At 40.3% G+C, this 15772-nt stretch overlaps 1 long non-coding RNA gene across 1 annotated transcript; it reads right to left on the reverse strand.

Annotated features, from left to right (window-relative positions):
• Nucleotides 1–505: 505 nt before the first annotated feature.
• Nucleotides 506–2906, reverse strand: LOC129452912 (uncharacterized). The gene is made up of 3 exons (XR_008647305.2): nucleotides 2556–2906; nucleotides 2107–2148; nucleotides 506–694 (listed from the first exon to the last, which is right to left on the reverse strand). It is a non-coding gene; the product is annotated as an uncharacterized lncRNA (long non-coding RNA).
• Between the last annotated feature and the right edge of the window lie 12866 nt (nucleotides 2907–15772).

Consider the following 15772-nt stretch of genomic DNA (forward strand, 5'->3'; position numbering starts at 1 on the left):
TGGGCTTACTGTGGGCACATTGGGCAAAGTGTGGGCTAACTGAGGGCAAAGTGTGGGTTTACTGTGGGCACATTGGGGAAAGTGTGGGCTAACTGTGGGCAAAGTGTGGGATTACTGTGGGCACATTGAGCAAAGTGTGGGCACAGTGGGCAAAGTGGGCAAAGTGTGGGCTTACTGTGGGCACATATTGGGCAAAGTGTGGGCTAACTGTGGGCACATTGGGCAAGGTGTGGGATAACTGTGGGCCTAACTGTGGGCACATTGGGCAAAGTGTGGGCACATTGAGCAAAGTGTGGGCTGTGGGCAAAGTGTGGGCTAACTGTGGGTACACTGGGCAAAGTGTGGGCTTACTGTGGACAAAGTGTGGATTTAATGTGGGCACACTGGGCAAAGTTTGGGCTAACTGTGGGCAACGTGTGGGCACATTGGGCAATAAATACAGTAGGCACCCTGGCTGTAAATACACGGAAGTAAAATATAGAAAATTATGTGCAAAACATGTGGATTGAATACTGAATTTCTTTTATTTTACAAAATCACATAAAACCGCTTATTACTAAACAAAAGAAACAGAACAACGTGAATCTCCTCAGGGGCACCAGTTGATATTATCTTCTGGTCCTTCTGATTCCTCCCCCATCCTGCTCTCTGTCACTGCAGATGTGGTGTCCTGGTTGCTTTTTTGTCACAGCATCTAAGTGAAAACATAAAAAACAATATAAACATCAACATTAAAACAAGTTTTTTTTTTTACAAAAAGTCAATCATGATTAATCCAAGTAGGAAACTAATTATAAAAGGGGTTTTCTACATTTTAACATTGTATTTAGCCCCAATTATTAATACTTCAATTGCTTGATTTGAGACCTAGTTATTATGTGCTTAACCTTTTAAGTGTCACCCCACCCTATTGAGTTAAATCTACACTTTTGGAGCTTTCAAACAATATACAGTTTGTCATGATTAGATAAGAATTCATATGCAAAAATTGAAGTAAGTGTAGGCGTCCTGCTGGTGGGACAGTGACATTTAGCAGAAAATAAATGTTTTGAGGCACACTTTCTTCATAAATGAATCAATTACTCTCCCTACATAATTTATTTTATAAAACACTGTTGAAATGTCTATTCTGGAGGCTTAGACCTTTCCAACGATATATAGTTTTTAGTGATAGATTAAAATTTACATTAACAATATTAATGCAAACTTAGGTGTCCCGTATTCGGGACGGCAGCGCTTAACAGTTTAAAGTCTAAGCTAAGCTATATATATATAAAGAAATCGTTCAGTGCAAGATAAGATTGGTGTAGTAGCATATATAAGTAAATGTATACTTGTAAATGTAAGCAAAGGGACTTACATTTGCTCCCGCCCGGATTTATGCCTAAAGAATCTGTACAGCTGATCCGTCTTTTATAAGTCTGATAAAACTAAAAGGTCTTTATATATTTGAAGGATGCAATACTACTCTATAGGTATATAAGATTAAAGGGAAGTCCATTCTTAAAATGGGGCCCATTGAATTTTCATAGTAGGAAAAATTACTATGGTCAAGTCAATGGTGACCGTTTTTGAGTGAACTACTCCTTTAACATTAGCAGAAACAGTGTGTGGTGTTTTATGTGAGCTTTAAGGTGGCAATAATAAGATAAGTGCTAAGATACTATAATTTATACAATGTATACTGCACTAGTTTTTCTTACCAAGTATTTCAAGTAGGTTTTATTGCTTTAACTGGATCCAAATGGATGATCTTATAATTGTTTTTGTTTAAGGGTACATCTTTAGGATTTTATTGCAGAAAGCTGATGGATATTAACCAGCGAGTCACTATTTGATTTAGGTGAATGAGCTGTGTTCTGACCTTGAGCACAATAAAATATAAAATGATGACAGAAAAACATTTTTTATTAAAACTATATGCATCTTCTAATACATGATATGGGACTGAGGTGTACATCAAGTCAAAGTGAGCTCTGACTATTTAGTTGTACTTAATATTTTGTAGTTATATTTTTAATTTATCCATTGTATTGAGGAGAGCGTTTTGAGCACTTATTCTGACCCATTTATTTTGGGTGCAAATACAAACAAAGTAATACTTACTCTTCAGCCAATGGAAAAGATCAAACACAACAAGAAAATTAGCTGAAAGAAAAGTGAACATAAAAGTACAATAGTTATTAATGCAGAATTGATGGCTTCTGTTTAAATTCTTCTACTGTAAACTGTGTTCCCGTACTGTAAGTTACGTTATAACCTTATTATTTACGCGTAAAAACCCTACATCGAAATAACCTGCGTAATAATTAACTAAACAATGTAAAATACATTTAAGAACGAGGATAACACATTTTATAGAAACTAAAGACAAATAAAAGATCTGCTCTACATTAGCTCATAGCTACATCACGAGGTCAGTCAAACAAACAGCTTTTAATCAACAGTAAACATTAAAGTTCATAATATTTTAGTCATATCAATTTACTAACAACAAAATGAACATTACTGTGAACTTATTTTAATGAAGTAACCAGGATTTAAGGAAAACTTACCTCAGAATTTATCACAGAAACGAAAACTGTCGTCTGAGGTAAACATCGGTTAAATTCAGTTTTTGAACTCACGAGGACGGAGGCGCGTGCCCGCAAATAATAGGTGTGTTAGACCTCATGCGGCGCTGACATGATGATGACGTCAATGTACCGCGAGAGCGGTTCGAAATTAGACCTCTACGTGTAATTTCTTGACTCAGTCTCGCGATACGTTTACGTCATCAACATATGATGTGGGTTCTCGCAGCGCTTCATGAAGTTGAACATGCCTAATAACACATGACAAAAGACAACATGTTAAAACACAATAAAGATGGTAAAGAAAGCGTTTCTCATAGCGAAGCACTGCGTTCAGACGGACTGAAAATTAGAACTTGTTTAACATTAAATATTTATTGTATTAAAATAAACAGAAATGTTGTGCTTTAAAGCATAGCTTTTAAGATCCTTATCCGGGGGTGTGTTCAATTATTTCTACAACATGCATCACATTTTGTTCTAAATGGACAGACCTTCATAAAAATGTATAAAAATGGTTTTATTATAGCAAGTGTAGTAACTATGGTTTTTGATTTAACAACAACAATTAACATCAAAAGGAAATTATCTGCTAAGATAATAACAACCAATGATAATTATTTTAATAATTTAATAATAATTATACTTATTTTAATCATTCAAATATTAAAAAAAATATTATTACTATATGATAAATGAATCAGAAATCAGAATCAGAAAGAGCTTTATTGCCAAGAATGCTTGCACATACAAGGAATTTGTTTTAGTGACATAAGCTTCCAGTACACAAACACACCAACACACAGACAAAAATTGTAGGCAAATAAATAGGTGTGTAAACAATTGTGCTATAAATGACAATTTAATAGGATTAAATAAGATGCAGGGATGTACTAGACTGCCCTACAAAGCGAAAGCGCAGTAACTACGCATTTGGTCAAAATTGAGTTAAGGGTTAAAATGGGCTTTGTGAGATCTGTTGTGTCTTGTGACAAAGTCTCCTGGTTAAATTTTGTCCCATTTCAGAGAAATGTGTGTGCCAAAATTGCAGTAACATGTTTGACTGGCTGGTGTAAAAAACTTTAAAGCCATTTTTCTCAGTTTCAGTGTTTGCGTAGATACTGCACTTAGCCTTTGGAGGGCAGTAGAATGGAGGGGTAACAAATAAAATATAAGGGTATTGCACTTTTTTTGCATAAGCATGAGTGGGGAACATTTAACTGTTCATGAGGTAGATTGCCTGGGGGAAGAAGCGCCGGCCAGACGGCAAAAGTTAAAAAATGGGGTGACTTGGATGTGTGGGATCCAAGAATAAATGGCAAAATAATTGGGGCTAGCTAGAAAATATGGGGCTTGTGTGGTTTTTTTTGTGGGCAAGCCCACAGTGGGATGGCCCACAAAAAACCTCATGGGGCGCAAAAGGGCAAAGTAATAGAGGGCCCGCATGGGCTAGCCCATATGGGCCCTGTTTGGGTTCTTCTGTGGGCAAGCCCACAGTGGGTTTGCCCACAAAAAACCCTCATGGGGCCCAAAAGGGCAAAGTCATACGGGGCCTGCATGGGCTGGCCAATATGGGCCCTGTTTGGGTTTTTCTGTGGGCAAGCCCACAGTGGGTTGGCCCACTAAAAAACCCTCATGGGGCCCAAAAGGGCAAAGTCATATGGGGCCCGCATGGGCTGGCCCATATGGGGCCTGTGTGGGTTTACTATGGGCAAGCCCACAGTGGGCTTGCCCCTAGTGGACCCATGTAGGGCCCCCAAAGGGCAAACTACTGTGGGCCCCAAATGGGCTAACCCGCATGGGGCCCATTTGGGGTTTGGTGTGGGTTTGCCCTGCCCACAATGTCCCACAGCATACCCACAGTGGGCCCGCATGGGCATGTTTGCTGGGTAAGGGTTCGTTAACATGTCGCGTCTAACAACGCGCGTTAAAACGAGTCAAGGCGTTTCTTACTTTCTAAAGTGCTCGGGAGCGGAAGTTGCGTTCCGTGGCGTGGGTCGCGTCACCCGTTGCTACGCAGCCATGAGCCGCGCGCGCGCTCCGTGATTGCGAGGATAAGGAATGCGTGATCGGACTTTAATTCCTCATCTGAACCTCGCGTCAATCATATCATTTTCACCATCCGATCAGTTAATCTGTTCGGGACTTTGTAGTGTTTGTCCAGAGAAGATTTGTTACTTCCGGGTGAATATCAGCTGTTACTCAGAGAAGAGCTGCAGTGGGGCTCACATCAAGAAGCCACAGCTTCTAATGGAGATACCGCATGTATGAGCCAGAGCCATAGATGTAATGCAACACATAAACTACAGATAAGAAAAATTGCCATCAAAGTGCCCAGATTAAAAGAGGAAAGGTGAGGAGAAACATACAGAGAATAAAAGTGTGTATACTGCTATAAATTAATGAAGTATAATATATTATTATGTAGCTTGCTATGCAATTACACCTAGCAGTATTATATATTTTATTCTGTTTAACTAGCTTAACATTGACTACCCATTCAGAAGTTTTAGGATCACTTTCACTTATTCATATTTTTCCACATATAATAGCAAATTCATTAAAACTGTGGAATAACAAAGATGGAACATAATAAAGTCAATACTATGACTGTAAACAATCCAAAATAAATCAAAACACAAACACTTACTGATGGTAATTTTTTATAAAGAGAAGGTTAAGAAATTATTTACTTACATAAAATAATGTATATTTAAAAAAAAAACACTGCTTTTATTATACATTAAATAATAGAATTTTATCAGTCAATTTACAGAAATATTGTACTCTTTTAACCTTAAAATAGCTCTGCGGCCCTCCGATTAAATGTCAATCGCAGAAATGGCCCCAAGCCAATTTGAGTTTGAGACCCCTGTAATACAGTATGTTGTGTTCTCTTATATGTTGCTGAATGATAAATGTCCCCTAGAGGGAGCTATTGTGCTGGATATGAAAGTAGGCAGGCGAGGAGGAAGAAGTTGTTGTACTGTACATGCTGAGGTGAAGAGTAAAGAGACCTGTTTGTTACTCGGTGTGCTCTTGTTTTTTTTTATGTGAATACACAACAAATTGGCGACGAGGATGTCAGTTCACCTTCCTCCTACATACTTACAATGTCCTGGTGAGCCTGCAGTTCCGTTTGGGATATGGACGCAGATGTTTGAAAACTACTTGTTGGCGATTCATGCTGAGGGAGATGACTGGCCTGATACCCGTAAGCGTGCAATATTACTTCACTGCCTGGGCACAGAAGCACAGAGAATTTTCTACACTCTTCCAAATACTGGTACGACATAGCATCTGCCCTTACGGCTCTCAGAAACCATTTTGTACCGAAAGTTAATGTCATTGCTGAGCGACATAAATTTCGTCAAAGGGAGCAAAGCAGGGGCGATTCTAGGATTTTCCTTTTAGGGGGGCTCAGCCCCCAGTAAGGGTATGATTTAAAAAAAATATTATTTTACTATTACGGTAGGGTTGTATACTACCAACTTTATTGCAATCCACTATTCCATTGTATTCCCTGTGTTTCATAAATGGGACAAGAAAATTTTCAGTTGGAATGGAGATTTTTTTTACAATGACTTCCTGATTCATTATTTACTGTGCAAATACACAACAAACGTTTCCAGTACAAACACATCATTTTACTGTTTTTACTGTTTTATTGTAATTTATCTTAAAGGTTAATATTAATTGTTGATATAGACACTGTGTTAATCTGGGAACAAATTTATACAGATCTAAAATATAGAAAAGGGGACTGACCAACAAGTGATCTACCTTAATACTGAGTTGTCAAGATGCAGTATGATGTGGTTTTCAGGACAGGGTTTAGATTAAGCCAGGACTAGGCCTTAGTTATATTATGATGTTTATGTAGTTTTAACAAGCATATCTTACAAAAATATTACAGGTGTGCATCTTGAGACAAAACAATGTGACTGATGTATTTTAAGATATGTTAGTGCAAGCTACTTTTAGTTAAGAACTAAAACTCAAACAGGCATTTTAGTCTTGAACTAGACTTGAGCCCTGTCTGGGAAACAGCCCCTATGTCTAGTAGGTGAACCCTCAAAAACTTACTAGTAATACACAATGTAGTCTACCATACCACAGACAAATACACAGGTGCCTTACACTTTTTAAAAGGAAGGAGTTCAAATGTTGAAATATTAATATTTTAAATGAAACAAACATATTTAATAACCTATACTTTACTTATATTATTAGATTTAAAAAAGTTATTTTAAAGAACTGCAAATATAAGGTGAAATTGCCATAAAAAGCTTGATTTGCACTTTTGATCCAGTTTTTCCACAAAAAAAAAAGTTTTATAAAATGATAAACTTCACAATCACCTGGTGTTTGTTTTGCTGCATGACATTATCTGCTTGATGCGTTAAGAGCAACTGTACATAAAGCAATGCATCACGCCAGCACCTTACTTTAAAACATGTAACGTTAATCAGCAATAATAATATATAGATGTGTGCGTTTACTGGTAACTTGACTGACCTGCTCCCTTCTTGGTGAATATTTCTGTGATTTTGCAGCATCTCGCTGCGTCTGTCTCTCTCTCTGCTTCTTCTTTGCGCTGCATATTTGTTAGATAAAGCCAAAAAGGCAATGGGTTGCCGCCGTTAGTTCATGTGCTGGCATTTTCGCACCGCGATTGCCTGATTCGTAGATTTTAAGAGGTCCGTCATTCATTCATGTCATATTATTTTCACATGTCAACCTGCGCTGACTGCACGGCGGGCCAGAACAGCTGCCAGTCCGCCTTGCACACACCTTGTACTAGTGATGTGTTCGCTCTGCTCGGCTCGGCCCCCGAGCTAAAAAAAAGAAAAACGAGCTAAATCCATGCTGACTCAGATCAGGGGAGGAGCCGAAACTTGACGCAGCAAGCTGCCTTTTCTAAAGAGTTTTTATAGGTGACTGACGCGATCACAAATTAATGAATCAAATAATTTTTAGGGGGGCTGGGCTGAATTTTAGGGGGGCTGAAGCCCCCCTAAAAAGGGCCTAGTGACGCCCCTGGAGCAAAGGCAGGACGAAAATATACTTCAGTATGTCGCCGCGCTCCGTGATGTGGTGTCATTATGTACATTCGGTGACAAAGAAGATGAAATGCTAAGAGATCAAATTGTGGAGAAAGTGCACAACAGTCGAATCCGTGAACGCTTACTACTCGAAGCGGACTTAACGTTGGACAGAGCAATACAGGTGGCGTTCAAGTGGAAAATGCCATGGCTAATGCGAGTGAATTTGCAAAACCTGCCGACTTACCAGTTCAGCGGCTATATGTCAGAAAAAAAGAAATGACCATGCGTAAAACCACACAAGGTAAAACTCAGAGCCATCCTGCACGCCAATGTTATCGCTGTGATTCCAGCAGCCATTTGGCAAATTCCAAGCAGTGCCCTGCTTTAAATAAGACATGTAAATCATGTGGTAAAACGGGACATTTTGCAAAAGTGTGCCGCTCTGGACGGAGACAGGACATCAGAGAAATTGAAGTTCCTGAACTTACTGTTTTGTACATGAATAACACATTCAGTGCTGCAAACAAAATTGTGTGTGAAGTCGAAATGGGCACATCTTCTGGTACTAGAAGAACTGATTGTTGATACCGGATCATCCGTATCTTTGCTTCCAGAACATATATACAGTATTGTTCAAAATAATAGCAGTACAATGTGACTAACCAAAATAATCAAGGTTTTTAGTATATTTTTTTATTGCTACGTGGCAAACAAGTTACCAGTAGGTTCAGTAGATTCTCAGAAAACAAATGAGACCCAGCATTCATGATATGCACACTCTTAAGGCTGTGCAATTGGGCAATTAGTTGAATTAGTTGAAAGGGGTGTGTTCAAAAAAATAGCAAAAAAATTTGGCATTCAATCACTGAGGTCATCAATTTTGTGAAGAAACAGGTGTGAATCAGGTGGCCCCTATTTAAGGATGAAGCCAACACTTGTTGAACATGCATTTAAAAGCTGAGGAAAATGGGTCGTTCAAGACATTGTTCAGAAGAACAGCGTACTTTGATGAAAAAGTTGATTGGAGAGGGGAAAACCTATAAAGAGGTGCAAAAAATGATAGGCTGTTCAGCTAAAATGATCTCCAATGCCTTAAAATGGAGAGCAAAACCAGAGAGACGTGGAAGAAAACGGAAGACAACCATCAAAATGGATAGAAGAATAACCAGAATGGCAAAGGCTCAGCCAATGATCACCTCCAGGATGATGAAAGACAGTCTGGAGTTACCTGTAAGTACTGTGACAGTTAGAAGACGTCTGTGTGAAGCTAATCTATTTTCAAGAATCCCCCGCAAAGTCCCTTTGTTAAAAAAAGGCATGTGCAGAAGAGGTTACAATTTGCCAAAGAACACATCAACTGGCCTAAAGAGAAATGGAGGAACATTTTGTGGACTGATGAGAGTAAAATTGTTCTTTTTGGGTCCAAGGGCCACAGGCAGTTTGTGAGACGACCCCCAAACTCTGAATTCAAGCCACAGTACACAGTGAAGACAGTGAAGCATGGATGTGCAAGCATCATGATATGGGCATGTTTCTCCTACTAAATAGCTGGGCCTATTTATCGCATACCAGGGATCATGGATCAGTTTGCATATGTTAAAATACTTGAAGAGGTCATGTTGCCCTATGCGGAAGAGGACATGCCCTTGAAATGGTTGTTTCAACAAGACAATGACCCAAAACACACTAGTAAACGGGCAAAGTCTTGGTTCCAAACCAACAAAATTAATGTTATGGAGTGGCCAGCCCAATCTCCAGACCTTAATCCAATTGAGAACTTGTGGGGTGATATCAAAAATGCTGTTTCTGAAGCAAAACCAAGAAATGTAAATGAATTGTGGAATGTTGTTAAAGAATCATGGAGTGGAATAACAGCTGAGAGGTGCCACAAGTTGGTTGACTCCATGCCACACAGATGTCAAGCAGTTTTAAAAAACTGTGGTCATACAACTAAATATTAGTTTAGTGATTCACAGGATTGCTAAATCCCAGAAAAAAAAAAGTTTGTACAAAATAGTTTTGAGTTTGTACAGTCAAAGGTAGACACTGCTGTTTTTTTTGAACACACCCCTTTCAACTAATTGCCCAATTGCACAGCCTTAAGAGCGTGCATATCATGAATGCTGGGTCTTGTTTGTTTTCTAAGAATCTACTGAACCTAATGGTAACTTGTTTGCCACGTAGCAATAAAAAATATACTAAAAACCCTTGATTATTCTGGTTAGTCACATTGTACTGCTATTATTTTGAGCAATACTGTATAAGCAATACTTTTCTGAACTACCCTTGGAACAGTCAGATGTGCTTCTTGTCACATATTCAAAAGATGATCTGCCAGTGCTAGGATGTATTAAGACGTCTGCGCGACATGGTGAACATTCAGTACCTGCCACATTCTATATTGTGAAAAGTGGAAACGCACTCATGGGTATGGACTTAATATATTCCTTGAATTTGTGCATAACTGGAAATAAAGTACTCACCTCTAAACAGTCAGTGCAACAAGTTTCCAATACTGCCAATACTGCAGCAGATATTATTGAAAGAGTGGATGCTTCGCCTTGGGTTTCGCCCATTGTTACTCAAAAGAAATCTGGAGACATCAGAATGTGTGTGGATCTTAGGGAACCCAATAAAGCAATCGTTGTGGACAGCTACCCCATTCCCCACATTGAAGAACTCTTTTCACACTTGAGAGGTGCTGTGATGTTTTCTACAATCAACCTAGCAAATGCTTACCATTAGGTACCACTACATGAGGACAGCAGGGACCTCACTGCCTTTATAACACATGATGGTTTGTTTCGCTTTAAGAGAGTTTGCTACGGATTAGCATCAGCCCCAGTGGCATTTCAAAAACTGATGTCTACTATTCTCAGAGATGTTACTGGTGTCCAGTGCTATCTGGATGACATAATTGTGTTTGGTGACTCTGTTACTAGCCATGATGCTCACCTTAAAATTGTGCTGCACAAATTACAAGAAGCAGGTCTGCATCTTAATGAGAAGAAATGCACATTTCGCCAGGAAAAGCTCACATTTCTGGGACATACCATCTCCAAAGAGGGACTGATGCCAGATCACAGCCACTTGGAAGCAATACGTAATGCTCCACCACCCTCAGATGTGTCCACACTAAGATCATTTCTAGGTCTCACCACTTGGTATGCTAAATTCATTCCAAACTACGCAGCAGTTGTTGAGCCTATGAGAGATGCTCTTAGAGGAAATCTAATACCCATGTCTACACGGACATGGGTATTTTTATAACCGTGAGTTTTTTCACGCGGTTCGGCCGTTCGTCCACACGAAACCACAGTATCAGGGCACTGAAACCGAGCATATTTGAAAACCCCAGCCAGGGTGAGCTTTTTAAGAAACCCCGGTTACAGTGGTGTCGTGTAGAGAGCAAAACCGGGGGTTTTGCCTTGCGACGTCAGAGTGTGCGCCATTATCCACTGTGTTTGACGTCAAGATTGTGCGCCACTGACTGCTTTGTTGATGATTCTGTGCAATGGCGGACGTATCTTGCTAATAATAACTGTGCTAACAGGGCTTCTAACATGTATACAGATAGATGCTCAGTTATCTCACTTTATTGCGGAACACGATTTGATAGTGTGCTTTTGCTTTATCGTGTGGATGGATATTTCATTTAAACCGAGCATGTGTGGATGGGATTTTTTTTTAGGGAAAACTCTGGTTATAAATATACCCGTGTCCGTGTGGACTAGGCCTAATAAGCACACAAAAGTTTCCAGGAAGTGAAAGAACTGATTGCACAGAGCCCTGCACTGTCTTTATTTGATCCTGCTTTGCCCACAATTGTTACAACAGATGCCTCAGACTACGGCATAGGTGGCACCCTGACTCAGCTTCATCCAGATAAGTCAGAAAGGACCGTGGCTTTCGCATCCAGAACCTTGACATCTGCAGAAAGAAAGTATTCTGTTGTTGAGAAAGAAGCCCTTGCTTGTGTCTGGGTCACTGAGCATTGGAGAACATACCTGTGGGGCAAACATTTCATATTAAGATCAGACCACCAAGCCCTAACCACCCTCTTGACAACAAAAGGTATGGGACGAGCTGGACTGAGAGTAGCGCTTTGGTCTGCCAGATTGCTCTGCTTCAACTATACTATGCAGTACGGACGGGGGGTTGACAACCAGGTAGCGGATTGTCTTTCGCGTCTTCCCTTGCCAAATGAAATTAATTGTGACTTTGATTCTGAGCCAGAAACCGTTGCTGCGATCACTACACTCCTGTCAGCTGTTCCTGTGGCCGAGTTTGCAGCTGAGTGCTCCTCATGTCCTGAGCTTATCCAACTTCGCCATTACATCAAGCATGGTTGGCCCGCTACATCCAAAGCCCTGCATCATGACATGTTTAGGTACTTTCCAATACGAGACGAACTGTCTATTTTGGACTCGTATGTGCTAAGAGGACCCCACAGACTGATTGTGCCACTCAATTTACGTTCACGTTTGGTCACCCTCGCTCATGACGGCCATCAAGGCATTGTAAGAACCAAGCAACGGCTTAGGGAGTTGTACTGGTGGCCTAGGATGGATTCACAGGTACAGTCCACAATTGCAACCTGCGTCACCTGTCAACTCAATGATAAATCTGCTAGAACCACACATGCACCACTTACCCCAGTCGACTATCCAGTAGGTCCGTGGCAGAAACTGGGCATCGACGTGGTGGGTCCTTTCGACATTGGTCCTGTTAGTTGTAGATACGCTATCACGTTGACCACAAACAGCTCTCTTTTGCCTTAGCTACAATCTATAGACCTCCGGGCCACCATGCAGATTTCCTTAAAGAAATAGCAGATTTTCTGTCTGAGCTTGTAGTCACTGTAGATAAAGCTCTTATCGTTGGTGATTTTAATATTCATGTGGATAACCATAAAGATGCATTAGGACGTGCGTTTATGGATGTTCTAAATTCTCTCAATATTAGACAAAACGTGACAGGGCCAACGCATACTCGTAAGCACACATTAGACTTAATTCTGTCACTCGGGCTTAATATTAATGACATCAAAATATCACCTCAGAGTGATGCAGTTTCTGACCATTACCTTGTGTCATACACTGTACTTCTAGATAGGATCACTCAATCCACAACATGCTACAGATTAGCCAGAACAATAATTTCCACCACTAAAGATAGCTTTATTAGCACTCTTCCAGACCTGTCCCAAATTAAACATGCAGATAACTGTGATGATCTAGATATTGTAATAGAAAACCTAAACAATGTCTGTTCTAACACATTGGATGCCGTTGCTCCCCTTCGAAAAAAGAGAATCAAAGAAAAGCCGCCAGCTCCATGGTATGATCATCACACCGCAGCTCTTAAAAAGGCAACTAGGAAAATGGAAAGAAATTATAGAAGCACAAAATTAGAAGTATGGCGTGCAGCATGGAAAGATAGTGTTAAACACTACAGACAGGCTATTAAAACCGCCAGATCTACCTATCTTAGCAAGCTTATAAATGAGAATCATAATAACCCTCGTTTCCTCTTTAGCACCGTTGCAAAACTGACTAGAAACAAAGAACAAACAGAAACCAATAGTAACCTCCAACACAATAGTAACGACGTCATGAACTTCTTTTCTAACAAAATTACGGCTATAAGGGAAAACATCGTAGCTACACAGGCAGCCACCACTCTACCCGTTAGTTCACTTAACACTAGACTACCACACGAACATCTTGATTCATTTAAACCTACTACAATAGAAGAGCTCTCTAAACTAGTAACGTCATCCAAATCATCGTCCTGTATATTAGACCCCGTTCCCACAAAACTACTTAAAGAGGTATTTCCTGTAGTGTCAACCCCGGTTCTAAATATCTTTAACTCATCGCTAGAAATAGGATACGTTCCAACATCTTTCAAACTAGCAGTTATTAAACCGCTGATTAAAAAACCACAGCTTGATCAGGGAGAGCTTAATAACTTTAGACCAATCTCAAATCTCCCTTTTCTTTCGAAAATATTAGAAAAGGTAGTGGCAAGCCAGTTACGCACATTTTTGACAAATAATAGTACATATGAAAAGTTCCAATCAGGATTCAGGCCCCACCATAGCACAGAGACAGCGTTGCTTAGAGTTACAAATGACCTCCTATTAACATCCGATCGTGGTGAAATCTCAATTCTTATATTATTAGACCTTAGTGCAGCCTTTGACACAATAGATCATACAATCTTACTCAATAGACTAGAAAACTATGTTGGTATCAGTGGTCAGGCGCTAGCATGGTTTAGGTCGTATCTAACCAATCGCTATCACTTTGTTTATGTAAACGAGGAAGAGTCATATCACTCCCTGGTTAAATACGGTGTACCGCAGGGATCGGTTTTAGGTCCTATCCTGTTCTCGTTATACATGTTACCTCTAGGAGACATTATCAGGAAACATAACATAAGTTTTCACTGCTATGCGGATGATACCCAGCTTTACATCTCCTCACATCCCAGCGAAACACACACGTTTTCTAAGCTAACAGACTGCCTTAGCGATGTTAGTGACTGGATGGCACATAACTTTCTTAAGCTGAACTCCAATAAGACAGAGATACTTATTATTGAACCGAATCGCTACAAACATAATATGTCAGATTACACGTTGCACATAGATGGCTGCACTGTGGTGCCATCTTCCACGGTAAGGAACTTAGGTGTGATGTTCGACAGCAACTTATCCTTCGATAGTCATATCGCCAACGTCTGCCGTACAGCTTTCTTCCACCTTAGAAATATCTCGAAAATACGCCATATACTGTCTACATCTGACGCAGAGAAGCTTATCCATGCTTTTATGACCTCTAGAATAGACTATTGTAACTCGCTACTCGGGGGATGCCATGCAAATCAAGTAAACAAGCTTCAGCTAGTTCAAAACGCTTCCGCAAGGGTACTTACTCGATCTAAAAAGTACGACCACATAAGCCCAATTCTGGCATCTTTACACTGGCTACCAGTAAAATATCGCATACAATTTAAAATATCACTACTCACCTACAAAGCTTTAAATGGCCTAGCACCCTCATACCTTAGAGAATTACTATCAGAATACAATCCATCACGCACACTACGGTCACAAAATTCTGGTCTCTTGATTATCCCTAGACTATCAAAAGTGTCTAAAAGTGGAAGGTCATTTTCCTACTTAGCCCCTAAGCTCTGGAATGATTTACCAACCGATGTCCGAGAATCAGACACAGTCGATAATTTTAAATCTAGACTTAAAACTTTTCTCTTCAACAAAGCATTCGCATAATTTGTCTAGTAAAAGTACTTAACTCAAAATAGTTATTTGTACCGAACAAAGCACTCGCGGTCATAAAACAGACCAACCAAATAAATAAATAAAAACCTTATCTTAACGTATAGTCGGATTGCGATTTTGGAACTTTCGTGTTCTTGTGAATAGTATGCCATACAAACCCGTTTGCCACTGAACCTGCATTAACGACGACAGTGGGGCATCCGGCCTTAGTCAAACGGGTTGGCACGTACGGTTGGGTTGGGCTTTTGGCGCTTTCTTTATATTGCGAATACTATGCCATACAGACCCGTTTGCCACTGAACCTGCATTAACGACGACAGTGGGGCTTCCAGCCTTAGTCAAACGGGTTGGCACGTATGGTCGGGTTGCGATTTTGGCGCTTTTTTTGTGTCTTGTGAATAGTATGCCATACAAACCCGTTTGCCACTGATCGTGCATTAACGGCGTCAGTGGGGCATCCAGCCTTAGTCAAACGGGTTGGCACGTATGGTCGGGTTGCGATTTTGGCGATTTTTTGTGTCTTGTGAATAGTATGCCATACAGACCCGTTTGCCACTGAACCTGCATTAACGACGACAGTGGGGCCTCCAGCCTTAGTCAAACGGGTTGGCACGTATGGTCAGGTTGCGATGTTGGCGTTTTCTCATGATCTTGTAAATAGCATGCAATATAGACCCGTTTGCCACTGAACCTGCACTAACGACGACAGTGGGGTTACAGGCCTTAGTCAAACGGGTCGACAGGTTTCATTTTCTCTTTCTCTTAAAAATCAGAAGGTGACCCTTAGTTACCATATATACCGTCGCAGTGGGCCCCCAATTTGCAAAATCCTCAACTGTGGA

This window comes from Misgurnus anguillicaudatus, chromosome 5 (genome assembly GCF_027580225.2).
Source record: "Misgurnus anguillicaudatus chromosome 5, ASM2758022v2, whole genome shotgun sequence".
Classification (NCBI taxonomy): Eukaryota; Metazoa; Chordata; class Actinopteri; order Cypriniformes; family Cobitidae; genus Misgurnus; species Misgurnus anguillicaudatus.